Source organism: Saccopteryx bilineata, chromosome 7, assembly GCF_036850765.1.
Source record: "Saccopteryx bilineata isolate mSacBil1 chromosome 7, mSacBil1_pri_phased_curated, whole genome shotgun sequence".
In the NCBI taxonomy this organism is placed as follows: domain Eukaryota; kingdom Metazoa; phylum Chordata; class Mammalia; order Chiroptera; family Emballonuridae; genus Saccopteryx; species Saccopteryx bilineata.
Window position 1 is genome coordinate 16913927 of NC_089496.1, and position 16580 is coordinate 16930506.

The window sequence follows — 16580 nt, forward strand, 5'->3', positions numbered from 1 at the left end:
GGACAGATAAGGACAAACAGGAAGGGAGATGAGAAACATCAATTCTTCACTGCGGCTCCTTTGTTGTTCATTGATTGATTTCTCATATGTGCCTTGACCAGGGGGCTACAGCAGACCGAGTGACCCCTTGCTCGAGCCAGCGACCTTGGGCTCAAGCTGGTGAGCCTTGTTCAAACCAGATGAGCCCGCGCTCAAGCTAGCGACCTCGGGGTCTCTAACCTGGGTCCTTCACATCCCAGTCCTATGCTCCATTCACTGGGTCACCGCCTAGTCAGGCAAATTTTAATTTTTTTTAAAAAAAGAATAAACCAATGACAATCCTTATGATAATACCCAATAAGCACCAAACCATCCCTATATAGCCAAAAATGAAGAAAGCACTTCCCCAAATAGCCAGTAGTTTTTGGAATTCCATACTGGTTTACCTTATCTTTAGCTCATTAGAGATTTGATATTGGGATCAAAGTAAATTAAAGTATCAGGAAGAAAGACCTTAAAAAAATACATGAAAACAAGGAGTGAACCATAATGTAAACCACACACTTTGGTTGATAAGGATGTGTTAATGTTGGTACACTGAATGGAACAAATGTACCATAATGATGAAGAATGCTGATGGTGAGCAAGGCTGTACCTGTGTGTGGGGAGGAAGTATGTGGTAACTCTGTACTTTCCACTCAATTCTGAAGTGAACCTAAAATTGCTCTAAAAAATTAAGTCCATTAATTCAAAAAAATACATGTATAAATATGATATAGTGAACTATTTGTTTGGCTTATTTAAGGGGGTACCATTTTTCTACCAGAGTTTTTGGAAAGCTATTCTATTAGCAATAATCACGCCTCGGATAAACCTCATTGGCTACGATACTGCCACTGCGCAAAGCTGGAAAGCTATTCTAAATACCAATTCTGCAACTAGCTAAAGTACTAGTACATGCTCCACCACCATCCCAAAACTTCTTCAAATTAAAATAATTTGATACCATTGAAATTAATATTAATAACATTAATGCATTAATAGTATTAATATATCATTGATATTATTTTTGATTAGTATGTGTCATGCCTGAAACATGTTGTAAGATCACTAAACTATGGTGTAAAATGTGGCCTTTTATGCAAGTGGTAAATCGGTAGTTGAAATCTGATTAAATCAGCATCTACGGGTAAAAATATACAATTTTTTTTTCCTACACACACAAAACTGGTCTTAGAATAAATTTAGTTTTTGTTCGAACCAGAGAATAAAACCAGGCCCTGGCCAGTTGGTACAGTGGTAGAGCATCAGCCCAGCATGTGGATGTCCTGGGTTTGATTCCTGGTCAGGGCATACAAGAGAAGCAACCATTTGCTTCTCCACCCCTCCTCTTTCTTTCTTTTTTCTTTTCTTTTCTTTTCTTTTCTTTTCTTTCTTTCTTTCTTTCTTTCTTTCTTTCTTTCTCTTTCTCTCTTTCTCTCTCTCTCTCTCTCTCTCTCTCTTTCTTTCTTTCTTTCTTTCTCTCTCTCTCTCTCCCCCACTTCCCTCCTGCAGCCCATGGCTCAATTGGTTCGAGTGAGTTGGCCTTGAGTGCTGAGGATGACTCTGTGGTCTCTACCTCAGCGCTAAAAAAATGGTTTAGTTACTGAGCAACAGAGAAACAGACCCAGATGAGCAGAACATCACCCCCTAGTGGGCTTGCCAGGTGGATCCCAGTCCCGGCGCATGCAGGAGGAGTCTGTCTCTCTTCCTCCCCTCCTCTCACTAAAATTAAAAAAAATTTTTTTGAGAAAAAAAGTGAATAAAACTAACCAAAGTGAATTCATTACAAAACAGTTAACCTAATCCCATTTTTTACTTGCCATATGGCCCACACATATGTATCTTAGAATGTATTGCTCAATATACAACTGCAGAAGAAAAAGAATTTTCAAACTTATAATAGTTGCATAAAATTTACTTCCATGTAAAAAAAAAGTGAGCACTGTAAAGCATAACACCACATACTTCATTCAATGCATTCTAAAACTTCAGTTTAAAGGTGTTATATACATGAGTAATTTTTTTTATTTTAGCAAGAGAGACAGAGACAGGAAGGAAAAGAGATGAGAAGCATCAATTCATAGCTGCTGCACTTTAGTTGTTCACTGACTGCTTCTCATATATGCCTCAATGCGGGGGGGGGGGGGGGGGGTCTCCAGCCAAACCAGTGATCCCTTGCTCAAGCCAGCAACCTTGGGCTCAAGCCAGCGACCATGGGATCATATCAATGCTCCCACGCTCAATCCAGCAACCCTGCGTTCAAGCTGCATGAGCCTGTGCTCAAGCTGGCAACCTTGGGAGTTTCAAACCTGGAACTTCAGCATCCCTGGACAACTTCTATCCACTGCACCACCAGAGGTCAGGCCACATGAGTAATTTTTTTCAAATATTTTTATTTATTGATTTTTTTAGAGCAAGAAGAAAATGGAGGAGACAGAGAAAGACAGAAAAACTGATCTTCTCATGTGTGTGCCCTGACCAGAGATCGAACTGGCAGCCTCTGCACCTTAGGATGATGTTCCAACCAGCTGAGCTATTCAGCCAGGACGGTCTGAGTCATTTTTAAATGTTCTCAGCAGTCCTGGGAGAGTTGGGCATTGAGATAATAATAATAAAATAAAATAAAAAACAGAGTCAGAAGTTAAAAGAAAAAATAAAACATGTTCTATGGATTTAAAATAAAAATTCTGCCTGATCAGTGGTGGCATAGCAGACAGGACATTGACCTGGGACACTGAGGTCCCAAATTTGAAACCCCTAGGTCACCAGCTTGAGCGTGGGCTCATCCAGCTGGAGCGCAGGCTCAACAGCTTGAGCGTGGAATCACAGACATAAAGCCTATGGTTGCTGGCTTGAAGCCCAAGGTTGCTGGCTTGAGCTCAAGGTCACTGGCTTGAGCAAGGGATCACTGGCTCGGCTGGAGCCCCCCCCCCTTCAAGGTGCATATGAGAAAGCAATGAACAACTAAAGTGCTAAAACTACGAGTTGATGCTCCTCATCTCTCTCCCTTCCTCTCTCCCTCTCAAAAAAAAAAAAAAAAAGAAAGAAAAAAAAATTCTGAAGCCACATATTCTATATGGTAACTACCAAATGGGAAAATAACATTAAATGGAATACAACTTAGTAACATAAAAAAAAAACTACTGGCCCTGGCTAGTTGGTTCAGCGGTAGAACGTCAGGCAGGTGTATGGAAGTCCTGGGTTCAATTACTGGTCAGGGCACACAAGAGAAGTGACCATCTGCTTCTCCACCCCTTCCCCATTTCTCTCTCTCTTTCTCTCCTGTATCCATGGCTTGAATAGCACGAGCAAAGTTGGCTCTGGGTGTTGAGGATGGCTCCATGGCCTCACCTCAGGGTGCTAAACTATATCATAAAATAGCTCATTTGCCCAGCAACAAAGCTGCAACCCAGACAGGCAGAGTCACCTGGTAGGGAGCTTGCCAGGTGAATCCCTGGTAGGGGGCATGAGGAAGTCTGTCTCTTCCTCCCCACCTCTCATTTAATAAAAAGGGAAAAGGGGAGGGAGGGGAGAGGAAAGGAGGGAAGGGGGAGGGGAGAAAGAGTGAAAGAAAAAAAGAGACACAAATTACTGTTACATGCAACAGCTTGGATAAATCTCAAAGGAATTATGCTGAGGGGGCAGGTAGACAATCCCAAAGGGTCATACACTGTATAATTCCATTTATAAAACATTCTTGAATGACAAATGGATACATGAAACACAATGACAACTGTCAGGGGGAGGGAGGTTGGGGGGCTGGATGGGGGTGAAAGGATTAAGCAAAAAACATACATATATGACATGTAGACACAGACAAGTGTGGTGATATAGCCAGAGAGAAAAGGAGGTGGGGGTAGGTGGAGGTGGGCAAATGGGGGATAAAGAGGGACAGAAAGAAACTATGCTTTGTGTGACAATGCACAGTGCAGTGTGCAGATGATGATTTGTTGAGTTGTACATTTAAAACCTGTATGGTTTACTGAACTAATGTGATCCCAATAAATTAAGTAAAAAATAAAATGGGCAAAGAAAATAATATTCTGCTCATGATACTGTATAATGGTTTTACAAGATGTTACCATTGAGGGAAACTGGGTACAGGATACACAGAATTTCTCTATATTATTTTTTACAACTGCATGTGAATCTACAATTACCTCAAAATTAAAATTTTAATTTTATAAATTACATTAAAATGGTGACCTTCAAACTTCAAGTATTGATAGAAAATTTCCTACAAATACAACTGTATGAAGAATTCTAAGCATCTATTTTGATTCTAAAATTTAAAAAAGTTTTAATCGCCTCTGTTTTTATCAATGATCGCTAGTGTCAACTTAATGTTTTGTGTTAAGGAGGCCACAGCCAGGCATAATGGGAGAAGGCCACAAGTGATTAGGTACAGTAGACATTTGTACCTCATATTTGCTGTGTCTGTGATTAAAGACAGTGGCAAAGATATGTTCCTTTATTTATTTATTTATTGTATTTTTTCTGAAGTTGGAAACAGGGAGGCAGTCAGACTCCCGCATGCACCCGACCGGGATCCACCCGGCATGCCCACCAGGGGGAGATGCTCTGTCCATCTGGGGCATTGCTCCGCTGCAACCAGAGCCATTCTAGTGCCTGAGGCAAAGGCCCTAGAGCCATCCCCAGCACCCGGGCAAACTTTGCTCCAATGGAGCCTTGGCTGCAGGAGGGGAAGAGAGAGACAGAGAGGAAGGAGAGGGGGAGGGGTGGAGAAGCAGATGGGCGCTTCTCCTGTGTGCCCTGGCCAGGAATCGAACCCGGGACTCCTGCACGCCAGGCCAACGCTCTACCACTGAGCCAACCGACCAGGGCGCAAAGGTATGTTCCTATTTGCACATCCTCCACATACCAGTTAAGTTCCATGAAAGGCTAAGGCTTTCTGGAGAATAGTTTAAAAATCGTTGACTAAAAGAAAATACTTAATGACTCAACACATGACATGAGAAATTATTTCACTGGGAAATTCCATTTGTCAAAAGGTAGAAAAGAAAACAACACTTACCCCAAAATTAGTGTTAAAGTTTATTGCAATTAAAAATCAAACAAAACAACAACAAAAAACTGCATTTAGCCTGACCTGTGGTGGCGCAGTAGATAAAGCGTCGACCTGGAAATGCTGAGGTCACCGGTTCGAAACCCTGGGCTTGCCTGGTCAAGGCACATATGGGAGTTGATGCTTCCAGCTCCTACCCCCTTCTCTTTCTCTGTTTCTTTCTCCTCTCTCTCCCTCTCTGTCTCTCCCTCTCTGTCTCTCCCTCTCTGTGTCCTCTAAAATGAATAAATAAAATTAAAAAAAAATTTTTTTAAACTGCATTTATCTTTTACTTATAGATTATTAAGTTGGTACATTCCTGCCGGGGGTTTTCCTTCACATTCAAATAGGTATGACATCAGGAAAGGCATCCTTTTTAACTAATTCACAGTTGGCAATAACTTTGTTCTCTCATTCATTACTCTAATCTCAAGTAAAATAATGTTCTCACTCTCCAAAATTAACTATTTCTCCTATCACTATTTTGAATCATTTCTCTTAGTCTAGAGAACTTGAGGCTTCTCTTCTTTCCCTATCTAAAAGCAATGTGCATCAAATCTAATTAATAGGATTTAAACAAATCTTTCTGAACCATCTACATTTTATCTGAGACCTAGATCTAGGCTACAGAATAATTTTCTAAGTGGTCTCTCTCCCTATAGAACTTGACTTGTAAACCAGTGGTTCTCAAATATAGATCCACAAACTGCTACTTTTTTTTTTTTTAAAGAGGAGAGAGAGAGAGAAAGGCGGGGGTGAGGATCAGAAAGCATCAACTCATAGTTGCTTTTCCTCTAGGCCACGATGGGGCAAGCCCAGGGCTTCAAACTGATGACATCAGCGTTCCAGATCAATGCCTTATCCACTGTACAACACAAGTCAGGCAACTGCTACTTTTCAAATACCTGGGGTTGGCAGTTGAAAATGACATATTCCTGGCCCTGGATGGTTAGCTCAGTTGGTTAAGAGCATGGTCCCGAAACAACAAACTTACTGGTTTGATCCCCAATCAGGGCACACATGGGAAGCAACCAATGAATGCACAACTAAGTGCAACAACAGATGAATGTTTCCTTTCCCCCACCCATCTTTCCCTTTATCTCTCTGTCTCTCTAAAAATCAATCAACAAACAAAACCCTGACAGGATAGTTCAGTTGGCCAGAGCACCATTCTGGCCTAGAGGTTGCCAGTTCGATTCCCTGGTCATAGAGAAGCAGCTTGAAGTCCCTGTCTCTTTCTCCCTGCCTCTCTCAAAAGGATGGATGGATGGATGGATGGATGGATGGATGGAAGGAAGGAAGGAAGGAAGGAAGGAAGGAAGGAAGGAAGGAAGGAAGGAGGGAGGGAGGAAGGAAGGAAAGAAAACAAAAGGAAGGAAAGAAAAGAAAGAAAGGGAAAAAGAAAATTATATACTCCCTAAGGCTCAGCCCACAGATCCTGATTTAGTAGGTCTGAGCTGTGGCCCAGATGTCTTATCTCAAAAATTAAAGAGAGGGCAATTAAAATTAATAAAAATAAGATTTAAAAATACTACAAAAAAAATTAAAGAGAGGGGACATTCACTCCAGTGTTCTATTTTATAATTGCTTACACATTAAATAGCATATACTTTAAAACCTACTAGTTTCCTAATTGCCCTCTTCAAAACCATAGTAGCTCACAGCATTTACAGTCAAGTTCATAATCTTAGAACTTATCAGGTTACCTTATTCCATACCAATATTCCAATATATAAACCCTTTTATTGTGCCAGTCTCTTTTCTATTGTTGGCATATCCTTGCCCTCCAAATTTTCTGAAGTTATTTTTCTTTGCTTATATCCATCTCACCCAATACATACCTTATGTAAATCTTCAAGGATCACTTAAGTACCAATGCTTCCTTGAAGTCTTCTCAACTTTCCAACTTAAAACATCTCTGTCACAGAAATAGCTTTTGAGTCTCTATAGATCAGTGGTTCTCAACCTGTGGGTCGCGACCCTGGCGGGGGTTGAACGACCAAAACACAGGGGTCGCCTAAAGCCATCGGAAAATACATATTTTTGGTCGCGACCCACAGGTTGAGAACCGCTGCTCTAGGGTCATGTTGATAATCCTGCGCTCAAGTTGGATGAGCCTGTGCTCAAGCCAGTGACCTCAGGTTTCAAACCTGGGACCTCCAAGTCCCAGGTGGATGTTCTATCCACTGAGCCACCACCAGTCAGGCTCAAGCCTACTTTTTATCTAGTCCATTATATTTGGACACCCAGTCTTCTGTGCCTCCCTAGTGTTTCAGATTCATTCTTTCTCAGTTTCCATGTCCCCCACTATGGTCTTCATCATCTGAATAATTTCTATCAACAATCCTTCCAGCTGATCACCATTAAGTTCTGATTACCTTGTCTCCAGACAATAAAAAAAAAGAAATCGGGTGTTATTTAAGCACCCCCCACCAGATAATGACAACTATTCTATTATTTCATATTTATTGAGAATATACTATATTCTGGATGCTGCTGTAGGTGCCGAGGAATAAGCAGTGAATGTAATTAAGTTGCTCTTAAGCATTTAAATGCTACAGTAATCTAATATAATCAAGGGCAGAGAAGTCATAAGTAACTGCCTTTGATTTAATGATTTCTTTATTGCTATTATCTTGCCAAGAATTAGTCCTTCATAAGACTCAAGAGAAAGCTATGATGATTTTCAAATGGTTTAAATTTGAATTCTTGATCAGTCACTCTTTAACTATGTGATCCTCAGTCTAAGCCTCTCATGAAAAATGGGGTAAAATATCTACCTCCCAGAGTTTCTGTGTATGGTAAATAAGATATGTAAATACAATAGATACTTATTTATTAATAATAATTGTTTTGTCAGACCAGGTGGTGGTGCAGCAGATAAAGTATCAAACTGGGATGCAGAAGACCCAGGTTCAAAACCCCAGGGTTGCCAGCTTGAGCACGGGTTCATCCTGCTTGAGCATGGGCTCACCTGGCTTAAGTGCAGGCTCACCAGCTTGAGCACAGGATTATCAACATGACCCTGGTGTTGCTGGTTTGAGCCCAACGGTCGCTGGCTTGAGCAAGGGGTTACTCGGTCTGCTGTAGCTCCCTGGTCAAGGCACATATGAGAAAGCAATCAATGAACAACTAAGGTGCCGCAATGAAAAATTGATGCTTCTCATCTCTCTCCCTTCCTGTCTGTCTGTCCCTATCTGTCCCTCTCTCTGACTCTCTCTCTCCTCTCTCTCTCTCTCTCTCTCTGTCAAAAATAAATAATAATAATAATAATAATTGTCTTGTCCCCTAGAATTAAAGGCATGAAGTTATGTTATTCAACCCAATCATAATTTAGTCAATTCCAGTCACAATGCTGTTGATCACACTAAGATTACTCAAATGGTGAAAAAAACAGCAGCTCTATTACTGTATCTGAAAAGTTATCTTAATATTCCACATACGCTTAAAACATTTACTATAAATATTTAAGCACTCCCCCCATTATGCCATTATGGCAACTATTCTATTATTTCATATTTATTGAGCAAGTCTAAAATAAGTGCTTTAATTTCTAAGTATTTAACAACCTACAAAATCAAAACCACAGTGAATTTAAAAAGAAAAAAACTTTTTATGTTTAAACCATTTACTTCTACAGCAATTTTCCCAGTCCCTTAATTCCAAGACTTACAGTGTTCAAAGATCAACTTCTTCCTGTTCAAACATTAATATAAATAAAAAAACAAAAACTGGGGAAATGGAAAAACTAGTGTTTTGCAACTGGAGTTGAAGCTTAGGAAAAAAATGTCTATGCTTTTTATCCTCAAATATAAATTATGAAAGTAATAGCTCTACATCTGCATTACAAAAAATACCCAGATATGCAAGTTTAATAACTCATTTTGTGTCTTGTTCAAAACAGGCTTTTAAAGTAGTATCTCTTGCACAAGAAATATAATCACTGAGAAAGTTTACAATAAAGGGAAAAATAAATGTCAAAAATGAAGTTGGTAGATACAATGAATACTACAAGTGATCAGTATATCTGCTATGAAACAGGCTTCCCTCGCTTTTACTTTCAAACTTCATTTAAAGACCTTTCTGTCAAAAGGTTATATATTAATGAAAAAAAATCACATGTACTGAGCTGATTGGCCACTCATAAAAGTCATTTGAACATGGAGAAAGAAATCATCATGTGAAGTTGGGGACTAAATTATTAACACTTTTCTCCAAATTCTTAATCAACCATTTACTTTAGTAGGTAAGAGGAATAAACTTTCAATTGCCTGTAAGTGATAATTTAGGCCAGGGGTCAGGAACCTATGGCTCGTGAGCCAGATGTGGCTCTTTTGATGGCTGCATCTGGCTTGCAGACAAATCTTTAATAAAAAAATAATAACGCTAAAAATATAAAACATCCTCATGTATTACAATCCACTCATTTCCTACCACTCATGTTCATGGTTGCGGGTGGCTGGAGCCAATCACAGCTGCTCTCTGGAACAACACCAAAATTTTATTAGATAATGCGTAAGGTACACGGGTCATTGTATGGCTCTCATGGAATTACATTTTAAAATATGAGGCGTTCATGGCTCTCTCAGCCAAAAAGGTTCCCGACCCCTGTTTTAGGCTGTACCAGAAATCTCTTTTTAAATCTCAACCATCACTCTAGATTAAGTGATAATATCAAAGTATCTCAGCCTTGCATACTCAAAGTAATTAAAAAGAACTTTTATCTTTTGGCACAACCATACCATTTCCATAATTTTCTGCCAGTTTTAACTTGAAATTAAAATATCAATCAGTTATTAATGTATAACTAATAAGTTACTACTAACATACAGCAACAAGGTTACAATACACCAAACAATTAAAGGCTAAAATTTTAAAACCCCACAAACTGATCCAGGGACATCAGCCAACACAATCATCAGTTACTTCCCTTAAAAAATATGTGCAAGATCAGTAAACCAAAATTATCATAATACTTTCACATAGAGTGCATATGGAACTATTAACTATTTGCCGCTAAATTAATCTAGTTTATATTATCAGAGTTAGAACAACCTAAAAGAAGTGGACAAATTAAAACTCACAAGAAAACAAAGGTTATTGGATCTTGGCACTTCAATGTATCTGTTAAATTCCAGAGACATATGAAATCTGTTATTTCATCTAGGTAGGGTCCTATAATCCCCAGTGGACAAAACACATTAAAAAAGAGTTTTAAATTTCCAAAATACTAAATGAAAAAAGTTACATAATATCATAGGATCTATCCCATTTTAGATTAAAAGAAATACAAATTTATATATTAAAAAACGAAATAGAATCTTTGAATTCATCAAAATCAGTTAACAAAGAATCAAAAAGTTATATACATATTTTTAAACACTATATTTCTCATTTAAAATATCATTCATCAAGGCCCTGGCCGGTTGGCTCAATGGTAGAGCGTCGGCCTGGCGTGCTCCATCCACTGGTCAGGCAGCAATAATTCTAAAAACTAAATGAGGAATTGGAACTAGATCATTAAAAAATTTAATTTAGCCTGACCAGGCAGTGGCGCAGTGGATGGAGCATCAAACTGGGATGCGGAGGACCCAAGTTCGAGATCCCGAGGTCACCAGCTTGAGTGCTGGCTCATCTGGTTTGAGAAGGCTCACCAGCTTGAGCCCAAGGTCACTGGCTCGAGCAAGGGGTCACTGGGTCCTCTGTTGTACCCCGGTCAAGGCACATGTGAGAGATCAATGAACTAAGGAGCCACAACAAAGAATTGATGCTTCTCATCTCTCTCCCTTCCTGTCTGTCCCTATCTGTCTCTCTCCCTGACTCTCTCTCTTTGTCCAAAAAATAATAATTTAATTTAACAATTAAGTTTAATTTCTGTGTTCTGGATTTCGATGTAGACCAGCATTCAAAAAACTATTTTAAATCCTATTTGTGTGGAAAATTGTGCAGAAATACTATCTGATACTATGTAAGTTATCTATATTTTTCCTCCTCTAAAATTTATTTGCTGTAATTCCTTAAGTGACCCACATGCATTACAGAAAGAAACAGGAGAAAAGAATATTAAACTCCCAAAATCCCAATTACCCCAAAACAACCTACTGCTAAAAACCCTGGTGTATTTGCAACCACCATAGCAAAACCTACTGAGGAAAGAATCATCACCATAAATCTCGCCTGGCCTGTAGAGAGAACACAGACCCTGAATGCTGAGGTCACCAGACCAAAACCCTGCGCTTGCTCAGTCAAGGCACATATGACAGACAGACAATTAAGCAATGAACAGGCAACCTTGAGTTGATACTTCTTGTTCCCATCCCTCTCTCTCCTCTCTCTGTAAAATCAATAAATAAAATCTTTTAAAAAAAACAAACACTGTCTCCAAGAGGAAGATCTGATGAGGAACACAATATTTACACAATCTCAAAATATCTCCCCACAAATTACTTAATAATGGCAAAAGGAGAAACACTAACTATACAATGGAGAAACCATTTAACACTTTTAACTAAGCAATCAAAATTGGTAAGTGGTAAAAAAAAAACAAGTTCCTCCAAATGACAGAAAAACACTTTAGTATTATCTAGTATTCCAGCCAAAAACACAAAATCTTAACCTAATCATGAAGAGTTTCTTAGACAAACCCAAAATGAGGAGCATTTTAAAATAACCAGACTGCCAATGTCACAAAAGATAAAGAAAGACTGAAGAACTCTTTCAAATTAAAGGAGACTATGGAGATATGAGAACTAAATGCAAACTGTGATCCTGGGGTGGCTAGTGTACTAGGGAAAAACTGGTGAAAAAGGGCATAACTGGGACAATTGATGAAAATGGACTGACAATAGTTAAAAGTATTACACCAATGATAAATTTCCTGAATTTAGCCTGACCTGTGGTGGGCCAGTGGATAAGCATCGACCTGGAATGCTGAAGTTGCTGGTTCAAATCCCTGGACTTGCCTGGTGCTTGCCTGGTCAAGGCACATACAAGAAGCAACTACTACAAGCTGATGTTTCCTGCTCCCCCTCCTTATCTCTCTCTCTCTTCTCCTTCCCTCTCAAAATCAATAAATTTTAAAAATTTTAAAAATTTCCTGAATTCAACCACTTGGATAACTCAAGAAAAGATGTTTTTTCTTAAGAAATACATATGTAAGCCCTGGCCATTTGGCTCAGTGATAGAGCATCAGCCCAGTTTGCGAAAGTCTGGGGTTCGATTCCTAGTTGAAGGCATACAGGAGAAACGCCCATCTGCTTCTCCACATTTCCCCCTCTCCTTCCTCTCTATCTCTCTCTTCCCCTCCAGCAGCCAAGGCTCCATTGGAGCAAAGTTGGTCCAAGCACTAAGGACAGCTGCACAGCCTCAGGCTCAGGCGCTAGAATGGCTCTGTCTGCAATGGATCAATGCCCCAGATGAGCAAAGCATCACACGTTGGTGGGCATGTCGGGTGGATCCCAGTCCAACATATGCAGGAGTCTGTCTGACTGCCTCCCCGCTTCTAACCTTACAAAAAGAATAAACAAATAAAAGCAAAATAATAACTTTAAAAAGAGAAATACATACTTAAATTTTAAGGAGTGTAAGAGGGCATGATATATGCAATCTACTTTTAAATGGCTCAGAAAAAAATTAATAAAAAATTAATAAAGCAAATGTCACAAAATGTTAAAAATTAGAGGATCTGGATTAAGGGTATAAGGAATGTTTTGTACTACTCATGTACCTGTTCTTTTTGAAATTATTTTAAAATAAAAAGTTAAAAATAAAAACAGGTTGTTTTAAAAGCATATATATATATATATATATACACACACACATATATATAAAACCATCAGTTTAATTCTAATTAGTTTCTGCAACCCTCCCAAGTACATCTATAAAAAAAGGCAATTGTTTTCAGATGAATTAGAAGTGTCCTTCTCTTGCCCTTCATCCACAGAAACTCCCCACTCTCCACACACACAAAACATAAACACCCACCCTTCCCCATCCAGTAACAGATAATTGGAAGGACCAAGATGGAGAAGAGTGATTCTTTGACACCTTGCCAATTCCTGTGAGACACAACTGTACTTTCTTCAAATATATTCTGTGAGATTTCCCTATAGCCTCATAACAAATCTTTTACTTAAGCTAGTTGAAGCTGATTTCTGTTCCTTGTAGCCAAACAAACCCTAAAACAGGCTTTTAAGTAGAAATAAATGGTGCAAGACAAATAATAGTTAAATTAATCTTTTATCTGTACTTCAAAATTAGTTTTGTATAGGGAGGATAAATGGTGATGGAAGGAGACTTGACTTGGGGTGGTGAACACATAATACAATATGCAGATAATGTATTATAAAATTGTACACCTGAAACCTATATTTTATTAACCACTGTCATCCCAATAAATTCAATAAAAAAAGAAAAAATATTGTTTTGGTAATATTTGGTAACAATGTTATGGTAAGATATAACAAGACTGTGTCAATTCAACCAATTATACACCTTCCTTTAAAGAGAAACAGAAAAGCAAATAATTTCAAAAGGAACAATCTTACTTTCTGGAGAAGAGTTACTGTGTATGGACTAACCTCAGAACACCCTCTACCACATCAATTAATGGCTCCTGACGCACACAATTCTACTTATTAACATCAGTCACATCAAGAATCTTCCCATCTGTTACCATATCATTAAAGAGGAAAAAGGTTTTCAAATTCCTGAATCCTGTCTTTCTTTAAACAACATATAAATCAGGATAAGAGAAATTCAAGAGCTCTCCTTAAACTCAAAAATAGAAACTATTCAATTCCATTAGTAGTCTGTGAAATAAAAAAATTAGATTGTAACTTTCTGATAGTCTCCTGATGTGTAACCTTCTAAAAAAACAAAACTGTGTTTTCCTGACAATATTTTAGTGATAATGGTTAATTCTTTTAACCACCTTCCTCACCTTTTGCTAAAAACCACTGACACTAGAATAAGGTTTTACCTTATTCTTACAATCGTGAAAAAAATATAAATCAGGGTAAATTCTGTTTAGGTCTTTAAACAAAAATTGTATTTTAAATATCCTTTGAAAACAAAAGTCAACAGCCCTGGCTGGATAGCTCGGTTGGTTGGAGCATCATACTTATACACAGAGGCTGCTGGTTCAATCCCCAGTCAGGGCACATACAGAAACAAATCGATGTTTCTGTCTCTTTCTTCCCCCCTTCTTCTCTCTAAAATCAATAATAAAATTTTTAAAAAGAAAAGAATACACATTTAAAAAAAAAGTCAACATAGATTTGAATTTTTTTTAAATTTCTGGTCTGAGATAAAATCTTAGCTAACATAATTATATGAACTTAAACTTTAATATTACCTTCTAGATACTACAAATCAAAAACTACCTCAATCCCATGTTTATAGTACTTTGCTTTCTGCCACAGGCTCAGTCCTTATATGCTGCAACCATACTGGCTATAACACAGGTGTGATTACTCAATATTAGCTTTCTCAGTAACAAACTTCAGGAACAAGAATGTTTATTACTTTAGATTAACTCTAAACTGAGCAATCACCTAAGAATTACTAGAAAATTATCTCTCTTCTTCAGTTGTATAACTAAAATTAAGAAAGCTACACAATCATTTGTTTCTCATGTTGATCTGTAGATAGGCCCTATCTTAAAACCACGTTTTACATTTGACACAGTTTTAAAATGCAAAAATATTTTAATTAAAAATAATCTGTGATTAACTTGTTGCACTGAAAATGATCAACATCGGCCTGGCTCCATATAACTCAGTTGGTTAGAGCACTGTCCTGAAGCGCAGAGATTGCCGGTTCGATCCCTGGTCAGAGCACATACAGGAACAGATCGAGGTTCCTGTCTCTCACTATCTCCCTTCCTCTATGTAAAATCACTAAAATAAACACTTAAAAAAACAAAGGAAAGAAATCACCAATTCCACAAATGGTTTCAGTAAAATAGCCAAAACAAATTTCTGATGAAGCTGTAATATTCACTTAATATACAAACATGGCTTTCTTAAACTAAGAATAAAATTTGATTTATGAGCTATCCCTGAAGAAAATACTGATCTGAGTAAAAAGCACACTAGTTACCAATGATTAATAAAAACTTTTCATATTCTTAAAGATACAAATAAATCTAATTAACTTAGCCTGAGTCACCAGCATTTCACTTTTAATGTAGCACTCAGCATAAGTGTTCACAATAAAAAAAAAAATTATTTTGGTTAATTTCTACCTCTTTAAAAAGTACTGTTTAATTGTAACAGCAAAAAGAATTTACACTTAAATACTGTCTACTTCAAATTTAGCGTAAAGACAATTTTCAACCACAAACATTATTTTCAATATTAAATAAATTTCTAGGTAATATAAAAATATTATCCTTTCAATATTAAAAAGAGACTCCTCCCAACATGTGTACATTAGAGATGAGACAGTAAAAAAGAGACAGTGAGCCACTCTAATTTTAAACCCACCTAAAAGCTGGCTAACATTTATACAGCAACATCTCAAATAGTATCCTTTTAATTTTGCCAGTCCACAGTAAAAAATTTACCATTAATTAAAAAATAATTCCATATTCAACATTAAAAAGTAAGTCTCACTGGATACAAGTATTTAACACTTATTTCTACCATACAACAGGAAACAGTCCCCTGATCACTATGAATATTTGAGATGTAAATGTGTTCACTAAAACAAAAGCTTTAAAGTAAAAAAATAATTGGGTGCCCAGCATCTGCTAAGAATAAGTTCTTTGAAGATAAAAGTTATGATATGTTATTAAAATATTTTTAAATAAATGTAGTGTCTTTTAAGAAAATTCAATCCTAATATTTCTTAAGCAATTTTTTATAGCTCTTCAAACTCCAATTGGTTTTTATACAACATTTTAAACACTCAGTGGTAGTCACATTTAAGTGTCAGTATAACTTCCAGAAAAGCAGAGCTATTAGGATTTACATAATATACTTTTTTAAAGAAAACCATAGGTTTATGAGTTTGATGCATGAATTAGGTACATTATTCTTAGAAATAGAACAATTTAGAAGTCATAATTTTGTTAAGACCACTAAGGTATGTACTGAGAGGAAGAACTTCTTTTAACTTATTAATTGGCTTTTTTCCTCACTTCCTCATTTTTAGATCCAAGAGTCTTGGAACTTACTGGTATATATGGTAAAAATTCTCTGGCGAGAAGCTGTGAGGAAGACAGACACACCAAAATTGTAGAAGAGTTATCAGAGACCTAAAGAGTTAAAAGGAAATGAAGAAGGTTTTAAACCTATATTGAGATCAAAGGGATTCTGTAACTCATACTGACAACAAAAGGGAAGTATGATCAAATGTAGTCTCTAAAAATAAAATCTGCTCTCCAATTACATTATGATATTCTATAAATCCACTTAAACAGAAAATAACTAATCCCTCAACTCAGCTATCCTAAGAACAAAGACCACATGACTAGTTTTATCCCAAGGGA

General features: G+C 37.5%; 1 protein-coding gene and 1 pseudogene across 4 annotated transcripts in view; both read right to left on the reverse strand.

Annotated features, from left to right (window-relative positions):
• Nucleotides 1-16580, reverse strand: part of KMT2E (lysine methyltransferase 2E (inactive)) — a 106607-nt gene that overhangs the window by 86575 nt on the left and 3452 nt on the right. The gene's annotated exons all lie outside the window — the stretch shown is intronic.
• Nucleotides 707-887, reverse strand: LOC136311300 (U4 spliceosomal RNA; annotated as a pseudogene).